The sequence below is a fragment of the Protopterus annectens genome, chromosome 10.part0 (genome assembly GCF_019279795.1).
Source record: "Protopterus annectens isolate FY-2018-M chromosome 10.part0, PAN1.0, whole genome shotgun sequence".
Taxonomy (NCBI): Eukaryota; Metazoa; Chordata; order Ceratodontiformes; family Protopteridae; genus Protopterus; species Protopterus annectens.
In genome coordinates this window covers 48,280,208-48,301,705 of record NC_056744.1, presented here as the reverse complement: position 1 = coordinate 48,301,705, position 21,498 = coordinate 48,280,208, and the positions used below count along the sequence as shown (strand labels likewise).

Here is a 21,498-nt window from a genome sequence, read left to right as displayed (position 1 = left end):
ATAGCCAACATCCTGGCAGACAGATTCAGCACAAACTTCTCCCCACCTTCCCCCCCAAATGAGCAAATGCCTATCCCAACTGAATGTAACCTCCCTGACATCACAGATGCACAGGTGAAAGCTGCCCTCTCCAAAGCAAAAAACACAGCATCTATGGGACCGGACGGTGTCCCAGGCTGTGTCTTACATGAGGTCCATGAAGAACTGAACCCTCACATTAAGTCACTGTTCAAACTTAGCCTTACTACAGGATATGTGCCCAAAGAATGACGTACTGCTATAGTGGTCCCACTCCACAAAGGTGGTGCCACAACGGACCCCAGAAACTATCGCCCCATAAGCCTGACTAGTCTGGTCTGTAAAGCTATGGAGCGTATTATCATGTAACTCATAAACAAAGACGTTGGGAGCCTCCAGACACTGGACCCTACTCATTTGGCTTTGTTAAAGGCAGATCTTGTCTCTTAAACCTAGTTGATTTCTTTGAAACAATTACCAAAGCCATAGAAGGTAGTCCACACAGCCTACCTGGACCTCACAAAAGCCTTCAACACAATACCCCACTCGGGCATCATAAATAAGCTTACCAGCTTAAATATCAACCCCTATATCACAAGATGGGTTGCAAACTGGCTCAGAGATAGAACCCACATGGTCAGAATCACAGGTGCCATGTCCAAATCCAAACCAGTTACAAGTGGCATCCCACAGGGCTCAGTTCTGGGACCTCTCTTGTTCGGTATATACTTCTCTGAGGTTCAGGCTAACACGGGGGAATTATGGCTGACAAAGTTTGCAGATGACTGCAAACTGGGGGCCATAATCCAATCTCCAGCTGACACAAGCATCCTCCAAAAGGGTCTCACAGAGATGGATGCCTGGTACCAGAGCCACGGCCTCAAACTAAATGCTAAAAAGTGCATAGTCATCCCCTTTGGGAAAAACAAGGTGCCCACAAATTACCACATAGGTGGTAATCCATTAAGTACAGAAGAAGTAATTAGAGATTTGGGGACCAACGTAGATAGTAATCTCTCCTTTGATAATCACGTTGCCAAAGTGGTTAGAAAGACCTTCTATATAGCCCACCTTATCACGAAAGGGATCGCATCTTGATCAAGAGAGGTCATTGTGCCCCTCTACTCATCACTCGTCAGGCCCATAATTGAATACAATGCCCCTTTTGGGATGTACCTCACCCGACACCTGCAGCAACTGGAGAGACCCCAAAAGTACCTCACCAGGAGGATCATGGGCTACAAACAGATGTCCTATGCAGCTCGACTAAAGAAACTCCAGCTCTACTCAGTTGCTTACCGCCTACTCAGAGGCGATCTATGCCTGACGTACAAAGCCATGTCAAACCCAGAATTAATGGACATGCTCCACCTCAAAAAATCCAAGTCCCTTAGAGCTACACGCTCCAGGGACCTAAACCTCAGCACAAAAATAAATAGGACATGCTGGAGGGACAGATTCATTTCCCAGAGGCTCCCCTCACTCTGGAATAGAATCCCAATTCATGTTAGACATAGCCCCTCGCTCACCCTCTTCAAGCGAAATCTTGACGCGTGGATGGGAAATTGCAAATTCACCCCTGGGATCTCTTCTGTGTCCCTGCTAGACAGAGGCACAGTAAACTAATCTTAAAAGGGTACCTTCTGTGACCTACTTTACAGAGGCGCAGTAGGCCAATCTAATAGGGAGGCGGAAGCCAAATACACTCCGGCTAGGCTTATAAATGCCTTAGGGCAGATAGCCTAGTATCTACCTATGAACCTATTTGCATTAAAATTGTTTATTCTTTGCTTTCATCTATAAAAGACTTCCCCAGAAAAGTGTATATCTACAGCAAAGCAAAGCAGAGATACACTTTGTTCTGAGGAAGTCTTTTATAGATGAAAGTGAAGAATAAATATTTTTAATGCTAATCCTGACATTGGTCTTTGTTTCTACAAGCCTGGTGGAGTTTTGTTGAAATGATGAAAAAACATATATTTTTTAACTTCTATGAATTACTGCACCTCCCAAAGCTGCCTGCAGCAAAATAAGTACTCATTCCTAATTTTGTTTATTTTTTTATCCTTCTCTGCCCTCTTGGAGGCAGACATTCTGATTTCTTTGGAAAGTTAAATTTGTTCCATAATACACTATGAGAGCACAGATTGTAATGATAAGTAGCCCTACCATTTGTTGTCAGACTATGTTTCCATTCACTTAGAATGGAATGCTGGAAAAAAACTGCCAAGTTTGAAAGTCTAGAGATCATGTGTCATTGACTGGTCTGCATTGAATTTTAGAAATGTTGTTCTTACTGATGTACTAAACATTCTCTGAAAGAAGATTGGGTTAACAAATTACTAAGACAAAAAAGGCTTTACAAACAGCAGTTTTGCAAGTTTCACTTCCTGGCCAAGTTACTCCTCCCATCTTCCCTCCTTCAATGAGCTATAATCTGACATTTCCAGCTTGGTTAGATTCTACTAATTAGTCAACTTTGCGTGACAATAGACATCAAACAAATCACAGCCTGGTGTGTCACTGGTGTGCCACTAAAATTGTTCCTTCACATGTCTCTTCACTTCTGAAAAAAGCTGCGGTGGATTATCCAAAGAGTGTAAAGACCAATCAAATCCAGCTTCTTAGAGAGCTATTTCAGTTTTAAACCATGATTAAAAAGTGTTTGTGTCTACACTATGTAAAAAATGGCAAAGTTGTTGCCAAAATTGATAGCTGTGGATTAATGTGCTTTTGGGAAGGGGAGGCAAACATTTGACAACATTAATAGGGCAATAATGATATCAACATAATTCGGACAGTGATCCCGATAGAAGGAAAATGTAAGAAAATACTGCTGCTGTTGGGGTGTCTCGATGCAGAGAAAGCATTAGACATAGTGTTCTGGGATTTTATGAGCAGGGCAACAGAAGCATTTGCATTCAAAATAGTTAGGTCAGTTAAGAGGATATATGAAGTATCAGAAGCAAGAAGTAAAGTGGGATGGTTTTTCTCCAATAAATTGTCTTTGAACAGAAGAATGAATCAGAGGTGTCCTCTTTTCCCTTTATTATTTGCCTTCCAATAAGTTTTGTTTGAAGAGAAGAATGAAGGGATGTCTTCTTTTCACTATATTTGATTTATATTGAGGGCCACTGGTAAAGAAAATAAGGGACTCAGAAATTCAAGGATATAATTGGTATGGTAATCAAGAAAACTTGACTTTAATTGTGGACTATATTATGTTGTACTTGATAAATCCAGAAAATGAATCTCAGTGTTGCGGAACATTTTAGGACAGTTTCAATTCTTTTTGTGGTATAAAATGAATGAAGACAATGCAAAGGCTATAGCTATAAATTATGTATACACTCGCAAACTGGTTTAGAAAAACCCATATTTAAGTGGACAAGATAAGATGAAGTACATAGCAGTGTGGATTAAAAAGCCTTCTGCTGTGGCAGTTAAGGATATGTGGGAGGAAATGAAACAAAAGATAACACAAAAAATTTGAAGAAACTGGAAGCTCTTGTTTATTGATATGGATATTAAGATACAATTAGTGAACATTTTTATAGTGCCTTTAGTTTTACATACAAGTCAGGCATATTTTTATAGGTTCATAGGTTCATAGGTTCATACTAGGCTATCTGCCCGAGGGCATTTACAAGCCTAGCCCATCGTTTTGTGGCTTAGGCCACCCCTTTAGTATGGGGAACTATACCCATTATTTTTCTGTGCCTCTGTCGAGCAGTGACACTGAGGTAATCCCTGGGGTATATCTGCGATCTCCCATCCATTGGTCAAGATTTCTCTTGAACAAGGCCAGCGCGGTGCTCTGCCTCACTTGTACCGGGATTTTGTTCCACAGCATAGAGTCTTTGGGTGATGAATCTATCCCTCCAGCACGCCCTATTAATAGCCGTGTCAAGGTTTAAGTCTCCGCCCTTGTGGCTCTGATGGATCTAGATTTTTGAGGTGAAGCATATTCATCAAATCTGGGTTTGACATGGCCTTGTATGTTAGGCAAAGGTCACCTCTGAAAGCGTAAGCGACTGAATAGAGCTGGAGTTCTTTCAGTCGGGCAGCATAGGACAGATTTTGAGACCCTTTATCCTTTTGGTGAGGAACTTTGTGGCCTCTCCAGCTGCTGCAAGTGTCGGGTCAGATACATTCGAATGGGGCATTGTACTCAATCATTGGTCTGATGAGTGATGAGTAAAGGGAGACTATGACCTCCCTTGATCTAGATGAGAATCCCTTCATGATAAGGTGGGCAATTTAGAAGGTCTTCCTGACTACTTTAGCTACATGGGTGTCGAATGACAGACTACTATCAACCTGGGTCCCCAGGTCCCTGATAACTTCTTCTGTGCTCAGTGGATTGCCACCTATTTGGTAGCTAGGGTAACCTTGTTTGTATGACTATGCATTTTTGGCATTTAACTTTAGGCCGTGGCTCTGGCACCAGTTATCCGCTTCTGTGAGACCCTTCTGAAGGATATCTGTGTCAGATGTGTTTTCTACTATGCCCAGTTTGCAGTCATCTGCAAACTTTGTCAGCCATAACCCTCCTGTGTTTGCTTGTACTTGGAAAAGTAGATGCCAAACAAGAGTGGGCCCAGGACTGAGCCCTGTGGGACACCACTTGTGACAGGCTTTGAGTCTGACATGGCGCCAGCAGCTCTGACCCTGTGGGTTCTGTCACTCAGCCAGTTTGCAACCCATCTTGTGATGTATGGGTTGACATTTAAGCTGATGAGTTTTTCAATGATACCCGAATGGGGTATTGTATCGAAGGCCTTAGCCAGATCGAGGTAGGCTGTATGGACTGCCTTTCCCTCATCAATGGCTTTGGTGACTGTTTCAAAAAGTCAACCAAGTTTAAAAGGCATGATCTGCCTTTGACAAAGCCAAACTGGGTTGGATCCAAAGTCTGCAAATTCCCTATGTCTTTATTTATGAGGTCCATTATGATCCTCTCCATGGCTTTGCAGATAAGGCTTGTCAAGCTAATGGGCGGTAATTTCCAGGGTCGGTGGAGGCACCGCTTTGTGAAGTGGTACCACAGTTGCAGTGCGCCACTCCTGGGCACGTATCCAGAGGTAAGACTTTGATTAAACAGCTGTCCTAGCTGTGGGTTTAATTCCTCATTGAGTTCATGGAGCACACAGCCGGGACACCATCAGGTCCCATGGATGCTGTGTTTTTGCTTTGGAGAGCAGTTCTCACTTGGGCTGGAGATGTTTGGGGGCTGCAATCGCTTGGTATAGATATCTCTCCTTTGGGGAGGGGAGAAGTTTGCACTGAACCTGTCAGCCAGTATGTTGGCAATGTCTGTAGGATCAGTAATCTTCACATCATTTTGAACTAGCTCTGAGCATATCTGGGAGTTTCCTCCCAGGTTTCTAACATAGCTAAAGAAGGCCTTATGATTGTCTTTTGAGTCTTTAGCTATTTTTCTCTCAAAATTTGCTTTGGATGATTTTATGAGAGCTCTTAGTTTTTACTTATAGTGATCAAGGGTGTCTTACCTTTTAAGGATTTTGCTCTATCTTGTAGTAGCTTCCTCCTTTGTTGTAGAGTTTGTTTATGGCTGGGGTCCACCAGACTGGATGCTTGCCTTTGGTACAAAGAGTCTTTGTTTTGCTTGGGATTGCCTTATCCATGCAGTCCTGCAGGTGCTGGTAGAAGGCATTTGTAAGTGATTCAGCGGCTTGAGTACTGTTTTCCACTGCCCGGGGCCTTAAAGGAGACCACACTAGTCTTTAGAAGTGTGAAGTCGGCTTTGAGAAGTTCTTTACTGTGGTCTTTTTATTTCAGGTGGGGGTGGGATGAGGACCTCCAGCGAGATTAGTTTGTGGTCTGATCTCACCAGTGAGGGGTACACCTCCGGTGTTGAACATTGTGCTCCCATGTTCGTGATGATGAGATCAAGTATGTTATCTCCTCTTGTGGGGATGGTGACTAGTTGTTCCATGGCATTTGAGTTTATGAATTCCAGGAACTTTTGGGCTAGGGTGTTTGGGCTTGAGTAGTGTTCCCAGTCTATATTAGGGTAATTGAAGTCACCTAGTATGATCGTGTTTGGTGATACATTTATCCCCCTTAGTGTTTTCAGGAAGGCCATGTGAGGTTCCTGAGTTTGTGAGGGTGGCCTGTAACATGCTACAATTTGCAGAGCAGTCTTGCCTATGGTTAATTGCACCTGGATGGTCTCCGATGCATCGTGCGTTGCCACCAGTCTTGAGGTGTGGGTGTCCTTGATGAATATGGATACCCCCTCCTTTCTTGGTATTGTCCAGATTTTGGGGCGGACGCATGATATGAGGTAAAACCTGATAGCCGGGTGCTCTCAGGAGCCTTGAACCAGGTTTCTGTCACAGCACAGACATCGATGTTCTCCATACTGAGAAGGGCCTCGCATTTTGAGATTTAGACTTCTGGCATTGAGCAGCATTACCCTTAGTTTTTTCCTTTTGTGTTCTAGGGTGGTAGGTTTAGAATTTGAGCCTTGCCTAAAAAGGCACTATGGGGTGGCAAGAGCCTTTGCCAATATCCGAATCCCAGGGTGACAGGTGCAAGCCGCAGCGTGGCTTGTCCAGCATGTCATCCCAGGCAGACAGACACTGGATCCCCTTTGAATGACACCAGTGTTTAAGCCAATTGTTAAAGCTGATCATCTTATCTCTGTATTGTGGCATCATTCTTGGTGAAGGTAGGATACTGCTCAAGGTCAGGGTCATACCTGTCTGGGCTACATAATCAGAGAGCTCCTCAATGTCTCTTTTCATGTAGTCCAAGGAGGTACGTCTCAGGTCGCTTACACCAGCGTGGACAATGACTGAATCATATTTGTACCTGCTGTTGAGAGACCTGAGTGCTTGTTATGTGGCGGATTCTAGCCCGACAGGCAGCTTACTGTGACCTTCTCCTTACTCAGTCTGGTGGCCAGTGTGTCTGACTATGGAGTCACCAATGACTAGTGTGTCTGGCATTGTGTTTGGCCTTAAGGGCTGTGACTGTTTGACACTCTGACTGTGAGGTCTATGTGTTGCAGGTGTTGTGTTCTGAGGTGGTGGTTGTTTGGGTGTCTGCTTTGGTGGCCTCTGCTGTTATCAACCACAGAAGTTCTAGGCAATAATTAATAAACAGTTGGAGGAATTTATCTGGGAGGGGAAGAAGGCAAGAGTCAAGTGGGATATGCTGATACGCCCAACAGAACAAGGTGGTTTAGGATTACATGATTTGAGGGAGTATTTTAACGCTACACTGTTAAGGCCCATATACACAACACAAGCAGAAGGTTATAATTCATAGAGGAAAGGGATGATGGTGAAGCAAGGGGAGAAATCAAGAAATAAGGAGAAAGTGTGATTCTGGATGTAGCTCCTTAAGGAGAATAATAACAACCATGCAGAATATTATATTCATAAAGTTGCACAAAGTATTCTAAGAGCAAAGCCAACACAGGAATGAAGAAAAAAAAGATTTTGCCAATAAGAATTTTTGGAAGTAGGGGTACAGAAAATAGACAAAAGGGGGTGGAATTTAGAGAAGAAAAATGTCAATGGAACTAAAGCACTGGAAGCAAGCAGCTAGCTAGGGTAAAGTAATAGAGTCGGACAAGGCCAAGAAGTCTGCACTTCAGGTTACAGACTGCCTTCCCTACGGGATTTATATCAGAGTATAGGCAGACAGAAAACGATTGGAAAGTCCAAAGTTAAAGATTTGCTCTGGTAGAGTTTTTAGTCAAATCTAGAGCAGAAGCTGGTGTTAAAGGGACAGTAGTAAGGCATATAAAAAGAATCAATCACAGGAGATCGGAAAAGACTGAGAAGAAAAACTGGAAAATAAATTTTCAAAGGAACAATGGGAGGACACACACACACACACACTATATATATATATATATATATATATATGTATGTATGTCTCGGAAGTATGCATCAAAGTGCAGAAGGTTTCAAATTTTTACTTAGAAGTGTTTGCATAGGCATTTTATAACCCAAGAAGACTTCAAATAATTTTTGTCTGGTGTATTGCAAATCCTGGAAGTATGATGGGGAAGAAAGAGATAAATGGGGACGTTTTTTGGAGTGTATTGAGTTCGCAGAATTAAAAAATTCCCTACAGAAATAGTGGAGGAGCAAATGACTGTAACCAAGCGATTCTTTTGAGCTGGGACATAGGATCTTAATTGCCTAGACATAATAAGTCCTTTTTAAGTTTAATTCTGTAGCAGCCAAAAAAAAAAATTATGAGTAACAAATCTAAAACAACTGTATTTGAAGTATTGAATATTATAAAAGAGATAAAAAAAAGTAGAAGATGGACATTTAGAAAAGGGAAGAAGCAGATTACATAAAAAAAAAATGAAAGTTGTGGGAACAATGGAACAATAAATGCAGATTAATGTTCAGAAAGAGGAGTGAGGTTTGAGGGAAGGTAGGAATTGAACAGTTTATGTAATGTACTGAAAGACTGTTGTTATAAGAAAATAAAACATATGTGATTTATAATGCATGTAAATGGAAACGTTTATATGGTTTGACACACCTCCACCTTCCCTACTTCAGCCTCCTTCTCAACCTACTATATCTTAAACTTACTTCTACATCTGACTCTCACTATGTATACCTTATTGCTCACCAACCTTTTGACATTACATCTAATCCTATTACTTCAGCTCACCGCACCCTATGCACCATTACCCTATTCCATAAACAAGTCACCAATCCACTTCCAAATGGTCACTCTTTCTCTAACAATGTAATCACCATCTCTCCCTCTTTTAGCCTCTAACATCCAACTCCCTAAAATAAAAATTCCTCCTTCTTACCCCCTATCTTCAAAAAACAAGACAAAACATATTAGATACTACCCTCTCACATCAAAAACTAAAAGCTTCACCACTACAATACTAACAGCAGGTGACATACACCCAAATCCAGGTCCAAACTCTAACCTTACTTCTATCCCAAACACCCCTCTCACAACAGCCTATCAAACTGCACAAAAAAAATCTCCTTCTATTCTAGCAATACCCGAAGCATCCTCAACAAAGTTAGTCTGTTTCTTGCATGGATAGCAAATCATACCCCTGATGTCATCACAGTAACAGAAAAATACAGTTGTGTACACTTACCATAAATGTAGATGTTCGAGTGTATTCACTGTTGCAGTCATTACAATTGGGTTATCCTGCTGGCAGGCTACCCTCAATCGGCCTGAATTCCAAAGTCTAGGTCCGGCGTCGGTTGCTGTCACCTCTTCCCTGACATCAGTGCACCACGGGTATAAAAGATGCAGCTGACGCCATTTTCTTCAGTTTTTCTTGCCCCAGATGTCAGGTGCCCCCAAAAGGGTAGGCTAAAAATATGTCAATAAAACATGCATGCACCAAAGTATATATTTTGTCTTCATCTACAAGCAAATACACCACATAGGTTGTATAGAATAGAGAAGTACAGATAAGTTCCAGCAAATAAATGGGGGATGGCGAGTGGGTAACCTGGACTGCAACAGTGAATACACTCGAACATCTACATTTATGGTAAGTGTACACAACTGTACTATGTTCTTTGTGCTTCACTGTTGCAGTCATTACAACTGGGTTGAATCCCAAAGCTAAGGTTGGGAGGCTGGAGCTAAATAGCATTAGGGGCTGCTATTAGGCCCTGCAGAACTGCAGTGGCAAAGCCTGCCCTGGATTTAGAGTAGAGTGGTAAGTGATAGTGCTTTGTGAAGGTGTGCACTGAACTCCAAATAGCAGCCTCTAAAATGTCTTTGGTTGGTACTCCCCTGAGGAAGGCTGCTGAAGTGGCTGCTGCTCTGGTTGAATGTGGCCTAATGCCTTTAGGTACTGGCTTGCCATGTTGAGAATAGCAGAAATGAATGCAGTGGCCTATCCACTTTGAAATAGTCTGCTTTGAGATAGCCTTTCCTTGTGATCCTTCAGCATATGCCACTACTAATTGCTCTGTCTTTCTGAAAGCTTTGGTTCTGTTCAAGTAGAAGCATAGCTGTCTGTGTATGTCCAAAGAATGCAGAATTTTCTCCCCCTTATTCTGTGGGTTTGGATAAAAGGTAGGCAGATGAATAGTTTGGTTAAGGGCCACACTGGACACTACCTCAGGCATAAATGTCAGGTTTGTCCTCAGAGAAACCCTGTCTGGATAAAAAATGATGAAAGGTTCCACAGCCATGATTGCCTGTAGCTCTGAGACTCATCTTGCAGTAGTTATTGCTAGGAGCAGATCTGTTTTCCAAGATTAAAATTTTATATCAACTGTAGTGGCTGGCTCGAAAGGAGGCAGGTTGAGTTTTTCCAAGACATAACTGAGGTCCCATGCAGGTATTGGTGATCTCCTTGGAGACCTTAAATTTTTGGCCCCTCTGAAGTACTGCCTTAGCAAAGGATGAGAAAAGATTGGTGGCTCTGTATTGTAATGAGCCAAAATGGCAGAGGCATGAATTTTTATAAATGAAAAAGATAGGCCTTTGTCCAGCATCTCAGTCAATTATTGCAAAATCTGAGGAATGTTTGGTACAGCTGTGTCAATTCCTTGTGCCTGATTCCAAGCACAGAATCTCTTGCATTTTCCAGCATATGATTTATTAGTACTAGGCCTCCTGGCCTCCAAAATGACATCCATCACCGCTTTACTGAGAGGTGTGTTTTGTATGACTACATTATCCACCATGCTGCCAAATTTAAGGTCTTGAGTTGGCTGTGCAGGATCTGATTGTTCTGCTGGGACAGTAGATGAGGTACTTGAGGTACGGTCCAGGCTGGGCATTGAGACAAGTTCCTTAGGATTGGATACCAGTACTGGTGTGGCCAGTCTGGGCCAATCATCATTTTTGGCTTCTCCTGTCTGACCTTTAGGAGTACCTTGGGGAGGAGAGGCAGAGGAGGAAAGGCATATACTGTTAAGTTTTTCCAGCTGAAAGATAGGGAATCCACTTTCCATGCTTGTCTGTGATAAGTCCTTGTGCAGAATCTCTTTAGTTAGCAGTTGTGAGGTGAGGCAAATAGATCTATGTCCGGGCATCCCCATTTCCTTGTTATCATGCTGAAGACTTGTGGATCCAATTTCCACTCGTGGGGATCCATGAGATTTCTGCTTAGTTCGTCTGCCAGAGTATTTATCTTTCCTGGCAGGAATTGTGCCTGCAGATGTACTTGGTAAGTCAATGCTGTGTTCCACAAAGTCATGGCTAGTCTGCAAAGGGGGTAGGAATGAGTGCCTCCCTGCTTGTTTATGTACCACATGACCGTGGTATTGTCTGTCTTTATCAGCAGTTGTCCCTGATGAAGTAGGTCCTTGAAGACTGTCAGGGCATTTTGAACAGCCAACATCTCTTTTTGATTGATATGTAGATGCATTTGGTTTGTGGACCATGTGCCTTGAATACATCTTCCTGCCATGTGGGCTCCCCAGGCATAATCCAATGCATCTGTTGTTAATGTCTGTGTGGCTGGGGGTAGAGTGAATGGCTGTCCCTTGTTCTGGTGATAGGCCTTTGCCCACCATCGAAACTCCTGTTGCAGGCAGGGAATGAGAGTAACTATTGTTTCCAGGCTGTGGCAATGTTGAGTCCAAACACTTTTTAGGTACCAAGTAGCGTTGTGAGTAATCCTCTCGAGTGAAGCACCTTGAAAATAGAGAGCAAATCAAACGACAAAAAATCTCAAGGATGCACCATGTAGCTTCCAACCAAATATCCAACTGGTGTAAAAACCAAACGATTGTAAAATCAACAAGTTCTTTATTTGTGTGAACAATGGTGCGCGCCACGTCTAAAAGACGCTTCTTCAGACCTCTATGTTACAACATTTCACTTACTCCTTAAATATAAAGACAATTATCACATTCATTTAATTAATTAAGCCATTTCTAATTTAAAGTGCAAGTGCATAAATCTCAGAACCTTAATAAATAGAAATCTTATATATATAAATATATAAACATCAATTAGATTTATTCGGAATAGATAGTATATCAAAGTACTAACACGTATTAGTTAAAATAAAAGTAAAACACTAATATATAAAATAGACTGAATTTAAAAAAACAATAATGAGAACAATAAAAAGTGCTTAAAATGTCAATGGAGCTTTGTATAACCATAACAATTAATTCTTGAGAAGATTTAGTGGTAAATATTTCCAATTATGAACTAAATGAATCAGAAATTTCAATACTGAACAGAGGCTTGAGTTTTATACCCTCTGGTACTGTTGATGTTACCAACTTTATTATTGATATAAAAATGTTTACCAGAAATATTGCCTTAAAGATGATGTATTCTAATGAACATTTAGATACTGAAAATATAGAAAACATCAATGTCTTTAAAAACTGTTTTATAATGTACCTGCACCCGCCTCCTAGATGTATTTGAGCGAGCTTGTGAAACTGATTTAATGAATTTATAAGATGTAAAAACTGAGTTTTTTAATATAAGTATAGAAAGGAAAGCACTTTTAAATTTACAAAAAAATGAGAAAATTGTCATTAGACAGGAGGACAAAGGGGGAGCAGTAGTTGTAATGGACAGGGATATGTATTTCATGTTATTAGATGAAGCTACTTATAAACCTTTGGGTAGATACTCCTTGAATAATTTAATAAAGAGATTTCATGGTCAACTCTATGATCTACTTCTGAGTAATGTGATAGATGAAAATTTGTATAAATATTTTTTAATAGAAGATCCATTGATACTCTCCCAAAAATTCATAAAAAATTGCGAGACCCCCCCCCTCAGACCCATCATATCCAGCAAGGGCTGGTTGACAGAGTCGATATCGATATACTTAGATAAACAATTCAAACCATTTGTTAATGAAGCAGTTCATATTATAAAAGACACTCAACAATTCTTGGAGAATTTAGCTCAATCTAACAAATGGAAGCCTATCGGCAGGGATGACATATTTGTAACTTTAGATGTCAAATCTTTGTTTACTTGTATACCGAACACCATAGGTATAGAATATATAAGACTATATTTATTAGAAAAGGGACTAACTAACAACAAGGTGATACAACTGATGTTATTGTTAGAAATGGTATTAGAAAACAATGTACTACTACATGACAATAGTTATTTTTTGCAGATGAAGGGAGTGCTATGGGGCACTCTGTGTAAACTCCTACCAATTTGGTATTGGCTTATTGGGAGAACACTTATGTTTTTAACAATGTATTATATGCTGAATGTATCAAATACTATGGTGGGGTAATGAGAAAGATCTATATGATTTTGTGAAATACCTTAATGGCACTACAGACTTTTTGGCTTTTGAAAATTCACACTCTAAGACTGATATTGAGTTCTTTGATGTGAAGCTCACTAAAGGGCCAGATGGAATAGATACAGAAATTTTAGGAAGCACATCGAAATAGTATGCATCCTAAACATATATATTCCAACATTGTGAAGAACCAGGTACTTAGAACATCTAAACTTACCACACAAGATATGGTTTTTAAAGAACAGGAAGCCGATTTGGTTAGTAAGTTTACCTCTAGAGGGTATAAGGAGGAAACAATCACATCATGTAGTAGTCTAAGAACACACAAAGGTAACACAGGCAATCATGTGACAATGGGGATACTGTAAATACACAAAGAAAGAAAAATAGATTAATTATCCCATATACAAATAGAAATGGACAAGTGAAGCAAATTATAGAAAATAACTGGAAACTATTATTGATGGATGATAGGATTAGAATGTTAATAGATGACAAGCCTAGTATAACCCATAAAAATATGAAGTCTTTAAAAAGATTATTGTGCTATGAAAAAACTGGGAATAGGTCACTGCAATCACAAAGGAAAGGGACTTTCCCTTGCCGTACATGTAATCAATGTAAATATATAACAGACAAGGAAAGTTTTATACATCCTCATACAGGTCAGGTTTATACCTTTAAAGGATATGCGGATTGTAGAACAATAGATCTAGTTTATTTGGCACAGTGTGAAATATGTGATAAGTTCTACATAGGAAAGACAAATAGAACTCTTCGTGAACGGATAAGGGAACACATATATGTAGTAAATAAGGAAAATGATACTAATGCTTTGGCATCTCATATTATGGAAACAGTGAGAAGAACAAATAGACTAGGTAATGTAAAAAACCATACAGAGGAAATAGAGAATAGATGGATCCTTAGGCTACAGGCACATAAGTTTGGGCTTAATGAAAAAATTACTTTAAAGCCGCATTTAATATCTAGGCCCTTGAAACATTGATATTGGCATTTAGTGTTTTTTATGTGCTTACTTACTACAATGTTAATGTTATTTCATCAATTTTTTATAGAAAATAGTCAAATTCCAACAATTAATTTTCTCAAGAATTAATTGTTATGGTTATACAAAGCTTCATTGACATTTTAAGCACTTTTTTTTAAATTCAATGTATTTTATATATTAGTGTTTTACTAAGTACTTTGATATACTATCTATTCCGAATAAATCGAATTGATGTTTATATATTTATATATATAAGATTTCTATTTATTAAGGTTCTGAGATTTATGCACTTGCACTTTAAATTAGAAATGGCTTAATTAATTAAATGAATGTGATAATTGTCTTTATATTTAAGGAGTAAGTGAAATGTTGTAACATAGAGACCATTGTTCACACAAATAAATAACTTGTTGATTTTACAATCGCTTTTTGGATATTTGGTTGGAAGCTACATGGTGCATCCTTGAGATTTTTTGTCGTTTGATTTGCTCACTTTTTAGGTACCACTGAAGTTTCCTCATATGCAGTCTTGCATATGGAATTAGTAGAATGCAGAATGCCATGAAGCCCAAAGCCTGCAGAATTTTTCTTGCAGATAACTGGGCCTTTGTTGCCAACAGTTTGAAATAGGTAGTCAGTTGTCTTCATTTGTCTGGCGTGAGATAAGCCATCTGGGCAGTTGTATTTAAGCTTGCACCCAGGAATATTATCTCTTGAGAGGGTACTAGTTTTGATTTCTGTTTGTTGACTGTGTACCCTAGGCATGATAGTAATCTCTTTACAAATGCCAGATGCTGTAGTAGAATGTCCTTGTTCTCTGCTTGAATGAGGCAGTTGTCCAAGTAAGGATATATTCGTATTCCTCTTTGCAGTATGCAATTACTGGTGTCAGGCACTTTGTGAAGACCCTGGGCACTGTAGATAAGCCAAAAGGCAGTGCAGAGAATTGGTAGTGCATTGAGCTAGCTTTGAATCTGAGGTATCTTCTGCATATTTGTCTGACTGGAGCATGCAGGTATGCCTCTTTTAGATCTAAAGTCACATGCCAAGCCTTCTTGCCCAACATGGGCAGAAGCTGCTGTAAAGTCAACATTATGAATTTTGGAATATCCAGATATGTGTTTAGAATAGATAGGTCCAGTATTGGTCTCCAAGCTTTGTCCTTTCTGAGTACCAAGAACAGTCTTGAATAGAATCCTTGTCCCTGCTCTTGCTCTGGTACTTGTTGAATGGCCCTCATGTCCATGAGGGATGAAACTTGTTTTTGTGCCTCTGCCCATTGATTGCGTGGCAGGCCTGGCATACCGTTTGGCCTTGGCAGGGTGTGAAAGTGGAACCTGTAGCCTTGTGATACTATATTTAGAACCCATTTGTCCTGGGTAATCATGTGCCAATTTTGTGAAAAACATGCTAGTTTTCCCCCCAAAGGGGCTACCAAAAGATAAGTGCTTGGTGCTGGAAGGGGAAAGTCACTGAGACTGTTTCCTGAATGGCTGTGATTTTTCCTCTCCGCTCTTGGAGGTAGAAGTACCCCATTGTTTAGGCCTGTATGAGCCCTGGGGCTGTGATCTGCCTCTGGGGCATCTGTATCTGCCTTTTTGTGGCCTATCGGACACTGGAAAGGACCAATTCTTTCTAGGCCAGTTCCTGCTAAATCTGGGAGGCTGTACCTGTAAGAAATCTTTGACTGCATAGATTTAGCTTTGTCCTCCATTTTCTTCAACACCTCTTCTGCTTTAACACTAAAGTATCACGCTGTAATGGAGCATCTAATAGTTTTGCTTTAACATGATCAGGCAAAATCTGTTCTTTTAACCAAGCATGCCTCCTAATGACAATCTTTTAACCAAGCATGCCTCCTAATGACAGAACCTGTAACAGCGGCCCTGCAGGAGGTCTCTAGAGAATCAAAACCACATTGCAAAGTATGCTTTCTAACTTGTTCAGCTGCATGCAATAAATCCTGCATTTCCTTGTTGTCTGCACATTCTGAATTTGCTGACATTTTCTGTTTAAGCAGTGACATAAGATATTGCTGATATTTAAGCATATGAAATTGGCAATTTAAGGCTCTTACAGCCAAAGTTGCAGAAGTATAAATCTTTTTACCCCATCTGTCTAGGGCCCTAGAATCCCTATCAGATGGGATAGGGTTTTTAGCAGTAGAAGCCTTGACCCCTTTGGGACCCTGAGAGATGGTTTCTGGGTCAGCAGCAGGATTTTTATAAAGAAATGTATGTGAATCAGGAACCCTGTAGTATCTGTCTGGCTCAACAGGAGCTGGTGGTAAAGAGTCTGGAGACAGACTGGACTCTGAAAAAACATCATCTACAATGTCTAAAACAGGCGGAATAGCAATGGGCCTGTGTTGAGGCAATAAAAGGAAGTCTCGGAGCCTTTTCTTGGATTCTGAGAAATCCTGGCTCTCCCAGTGGAAATGTTCCCTCATGGTATGCAGTGTCTCCCCAAAAGAATAATCCTCAGGAGGGGAGGCTGAGAGGATAGGTTCTTCAGCATCAGAGACCTCATAGGGAGGAAGACAATATTCCTGTTCAGATGAGGAATCAGAGGAAATGGAAACCTGGTCTGAAGATTCGTATTCTACCTCTTGCCTAGGCCTCTTATCAGAGGGGGGATGGGAACCCCTGATCAAAGTAATAAGGTCTTCGGACATTTTAAGCATCTGTTTTTTAGGCATGGAGGCCTGTTCAGGAGAACGCTGTACTTGTTTCTTTGTCTTTAGAGTTGCTTTAGTCTTTGCCTTTAAAGCTGAAGTAGGTTTCACATATAACTGTGTAGGTCTGAAAACACCCTCAGAAGACGATGCCTGCTCAGCGGCTCTGGACCCATCTGAGGGAATAGTTTCCGAGTGTCCAATACTTTGAGTTTCCAGTGCCCTCGTCGGCTCCACGTGGGAGTCGGAAGCAGCCTGTGGCTGTGAGGTAGCAGGCGTCAGGGGCTGCGAAAGCGCCTCACTGAGAACCGGTGAACCGGTGACAGGCCTTGCAGAAGCCTCGTCATCGGTTTTGGTCTCGGATGCCTGTCCTTTTCTTTTTCCTTGCACTTTTTATAAACTCCGGTAGTCAGTTGTTTCGATGGCATTATGTAATTAAATCTTCTGCCAAAGTAATGGAATGCAAAATCGTACCGACGCTTAATAGTGCATTGGTTAAATCTAGCACAAAACTGACAACCAGCAATGTTATAGTCAGGGCCTAGGCAAGGAAAACAGTAAGAATGAAAATCCTTATGAGGTATTTGCATCCCACAAGAAATACAGTTGTTAACTTTTTCTGACATTGGTCTGGAGCAAGAAAAAAGTTTCCCCAATGGGGTACTTAGCTTTAATGAAGACTTTGGATCTGAATTTCGAATTTGAAAAACTCAGGAGTCGGCCAACTGGCACTTGCGAACTGCTATTGTTTCGGGCACCGCACGGCAAGAAAGACTGAAGAAAATGGCGTCGGCTGCATCTTTTATACCCCTGGTGCACTGACGTCAGGGAAAAGGTGACAGCAACCGACGCCGGACCTAGACTTTGGAATTCAGGCTGACTGAGGGTAGCCTGCCAGCAGGATAACCCAATTGTAATGACTGCAACAGTGAAACATGAAGAACATCCTGGCTTAAACCCCACAACCTAGATAATGATATTCTCCCCCCTGGCTATAATATTATTCGCCTTGACCGTAACAACAAAAAAGGAGGGGGAGTTGCCATAATCTATTCCAACAATCTTACTATTTCTCACATTAACCTTTCTATCCCATCTTTCTCCCCAGCAGAAACATTGGCAGTTAACCTAAAACTAAACAAGTATGCCACAATTACTATATTAGCCACCTACATCCCTCCAGGAGACAATATTCCATTACTGGAAAACATTCTCTCCTATCTCTTCTTAAACATCCCTAATGAAACTATCCTCCTTGGTGACGTAAATATTAATTGGCTAACCCTAAATAACCCAGGTTCCCCATATAATATAAATTTATATGGATTTACCCAGCTCATTACTAAACCAACACATTTTAACAACACCCATACCACTAATACCCTCATTGATTGGATACTTGTCTCAGCTCCTTCTAAATATCATAATCCAGAAACCCTTGCCAATACTCTGAGTGACCACTCACCCATAAAGGTGCTAAGATACTCAACCCACCTCTCTAAACCACACAGATATATTACTAGATATAATCTCTCCAACTTCAACCCCGAAACATTCAACACTCTCATATCTAGAGTATGCTGGGACTTCCACACCCAGCTCCCCCTAGAGGAAGCTGTCATTGCTTTCAACTCTACTTTTCTGGATATCATAAACTCACTAGCCCCACCTCGTAAAATTAGGACAAAAACAACCACATCTCCTTGACTAACAAAAAACACAAGAACTCTCTTGAAATCTAGAGATAAGTCCTGGAAAAAATGGCTTCAAACTAAAGACCCAAAAGACCTACAAAGTTTTAAAGAACAAAGAAACCTGGCCAAAAGGCTTATCAATAAAGACAAAAAAGAATTCTACCCCCCCCCCTTCTACTCTAAAATCAAACCCCAAAAAATTCTGGAATGCTATCAATCAAATACTTTATCCAGGAAACCCTACCTCACCAAACCCTTCCCCAGAAAAGACACCAGACGAAACTGCAAACACCTTTTGTCGAATCAGTATCCAAACTTTTTAACTCCAATAGCTCCACTGCAACTAACCCCATAAACCATGCTTCCTCCTCAAGAACTACTCCTCCCAAAATCTTCTCCCTGAAGCCTATCTCTTCAACCTACATTCGAACCCTACTCTCCAAACTAAAACCCTGCTCAGTATCTGCTGACAGCATCCCATCATACTTTCTTCAGAGAGCTGCCCACTCACTCACCCTTCCCATCTCTATCATTATAAACCGCTGAATCTCTGAATCCAAAGTACCATCCATCTGGAAACATTTCTACACCCTGCCTATCCACACAGGTGGTAACTCCACTGAAATCTCAAACTTTAGACCTATTGCCATCCTCTCCTCTCTGTCAAAAGTTCTCGAAAAGTGCATTTATGCTCAAGTCATGGATCATCTCTCTCAGGAAAACCTACTTACCCCAACACAACATGGTTTCTGACCTAAGCATAGCACATACACTGCACTTCTATCCTTTCTCGATACTATCTCCCTGGCCAGGGATGACCATAAACGTATCTCCTGTCTCTTCCTTGATCTCTCAAAGGCCTTTGATACTGTTTCTCACTCTCTACTATTAAACAAACTGTCTAACCTTAACTTCTGTCCTGATACAGTGGCTTGGTTTGAAAGCTACATAAAAGATTGATTTCAATCAGTAAAATTGGACACTGCTTTATCTACTCCCCTTCCAATACAAATGGGAGTCCCACAAGGATCCATTCTAGGGCCACTGCTTTTCAACATCTTCATTAACCTGCTCTGTACCTCCTGCCCACTTTCCTCTGTTATCCAACACGCTGATGACTCTACAGTCATTACAACAGCTAACTCTCCCTCTAAACTCTTATCAGCTACCCAAACATCCTTTAACTCAGTTGAAACATGGCTCTCAAACAACAAACTCATCCTCAGCCCTAAGAAAACAAAACTCCTACTTTTCCTTCCCAAAACATCCAACCACATTAAATCCTCTTTTACTATCCGTTCACTTAATAACACTCCTATTATAGTTGACTCTAGCTCAAAACTACTAGGAATCACAATCAACGATCAACTAAAATTCAACCTCCACATAAACAACTGTATAAGGAATACTCACCTTAAATTAGGCCTACTTTATAGAAATAAAAGATTTCTCACCCAGGAAGCCCTCACACATTCCTATCTTCTTCCCTGTCTAACATATTGTTCACAAATCCTTACTAACCTAAACTCCTCTCTCCTCACTAGACTTGAGGCCACACACCATAAAGTAGCAAGATTTGCAACTCAACTTTCCTATAGATCTCACCACTGTCTCTCTCTAAGATATTTAAACTGGCTAGAGTTACCTCACCTGCTCCTTCTCTCCCAGCTCCAAACCACACATGCAATTCTCTACCAACCATCTCTCTGTCCAGCCTTACACACCATTATCTATCACTATACTCCTACAAGAAGCCTCTGAAGCTCCTCCCAAGACCTCTTAAAAATCTATAAGCCAAAATCTAAAGCAAGGTGTAGCCTATACAGCTATCACACCTCTATCAAATGGAACAAACTTCCTTTCGAAATTCGAACACTCACACATCCCAAACAATTTAAACTAACTCTAAAGGAATATTTTAACAGGAAATGGATCTGCCAATGTTCAAACCCACCCTGAAAAACCTCTCTCTCTCCACTAATCAATAGCTTTTTTCCCCTCTCTCTGAAACTTCTTTTCCTTCCTGATTGTTTTAATTGTAAAATTAACATTCAACTCCTATAGTGCTCTTCTATTCAAACTACTACTTACAAAAAAGTGCTTTGACTATTATCTACCTTTTTACTTCATTACATTATTCTATATATTATACTTGAAATTATGGCAAAATGTAATCTGTATATTCCCAAAAATTCTCCTGTAGCCTGCTAGCTGATTTGCCTTGTTCCATCTGTATAATACCTGTTAATAATGACAAAATGTTATAACTATTTATTGGAGCTTTTCTTCCCGGGTCTCTGCTGCAAAAGGGCTTCGGCTCAGTCAGACATTCCCTGTCAACAATGTAAAATAAAAATAAATAATAATAAATAATGGTTTGTTTTATTTTCAATTAATGTACATGTGCCTACATTCTAAGTGATAATTTAATAAAGATGTTTAAAAAATGAATGGCTTTGCACATATGCTGTGAAATCTGCCAAATAAGGACCATTGCATCATCTGAAGAAGTTAAAGAAATTTTGTTTTTTGAACATTTTCCTTAAAAAAGAACAGAATAGGAAGTGGCCAGGTACATTGCACTGACCCACAGAAACAGCACTGTTACTTATTAATAGTGCATGCAGGACTTGATCAGGGGAGATTTTGGGAGGAGGTGTGGTTTGGTAGAAAATGTAGGGGACTGTAGCTTGAAGAGGCAAAGTGAAATTGGAGCTGAAATTGTTAGCTAGGTTACTGGCAATGGCCTCAGGACTAGAATAAGTGGTACCATTAGACACTAACTCTGAGCAGTACTTAATACTACTGAATTTCCTGATGTAGTTAAAACAATGTTTTAAGGTTGTCTTTGATG

The 21,498-nt window shown here is 40.5% G+C and overlaps 1 protein-coding gene across 1 annotated transcript in view; it reads right to left on the bottom strand.

Annotated features, from left to right (window-relative positions):
* The window catches only part of SEPTIN9 (septin 9), a 2,307,078-nt gene that overhangs the window by 2,053,278 nt on the left and 232,302 nt on the right, over positions 1-21,498 (bottom strand). The gene's annotated exons all lie outside the window — the stretch shown is intronic.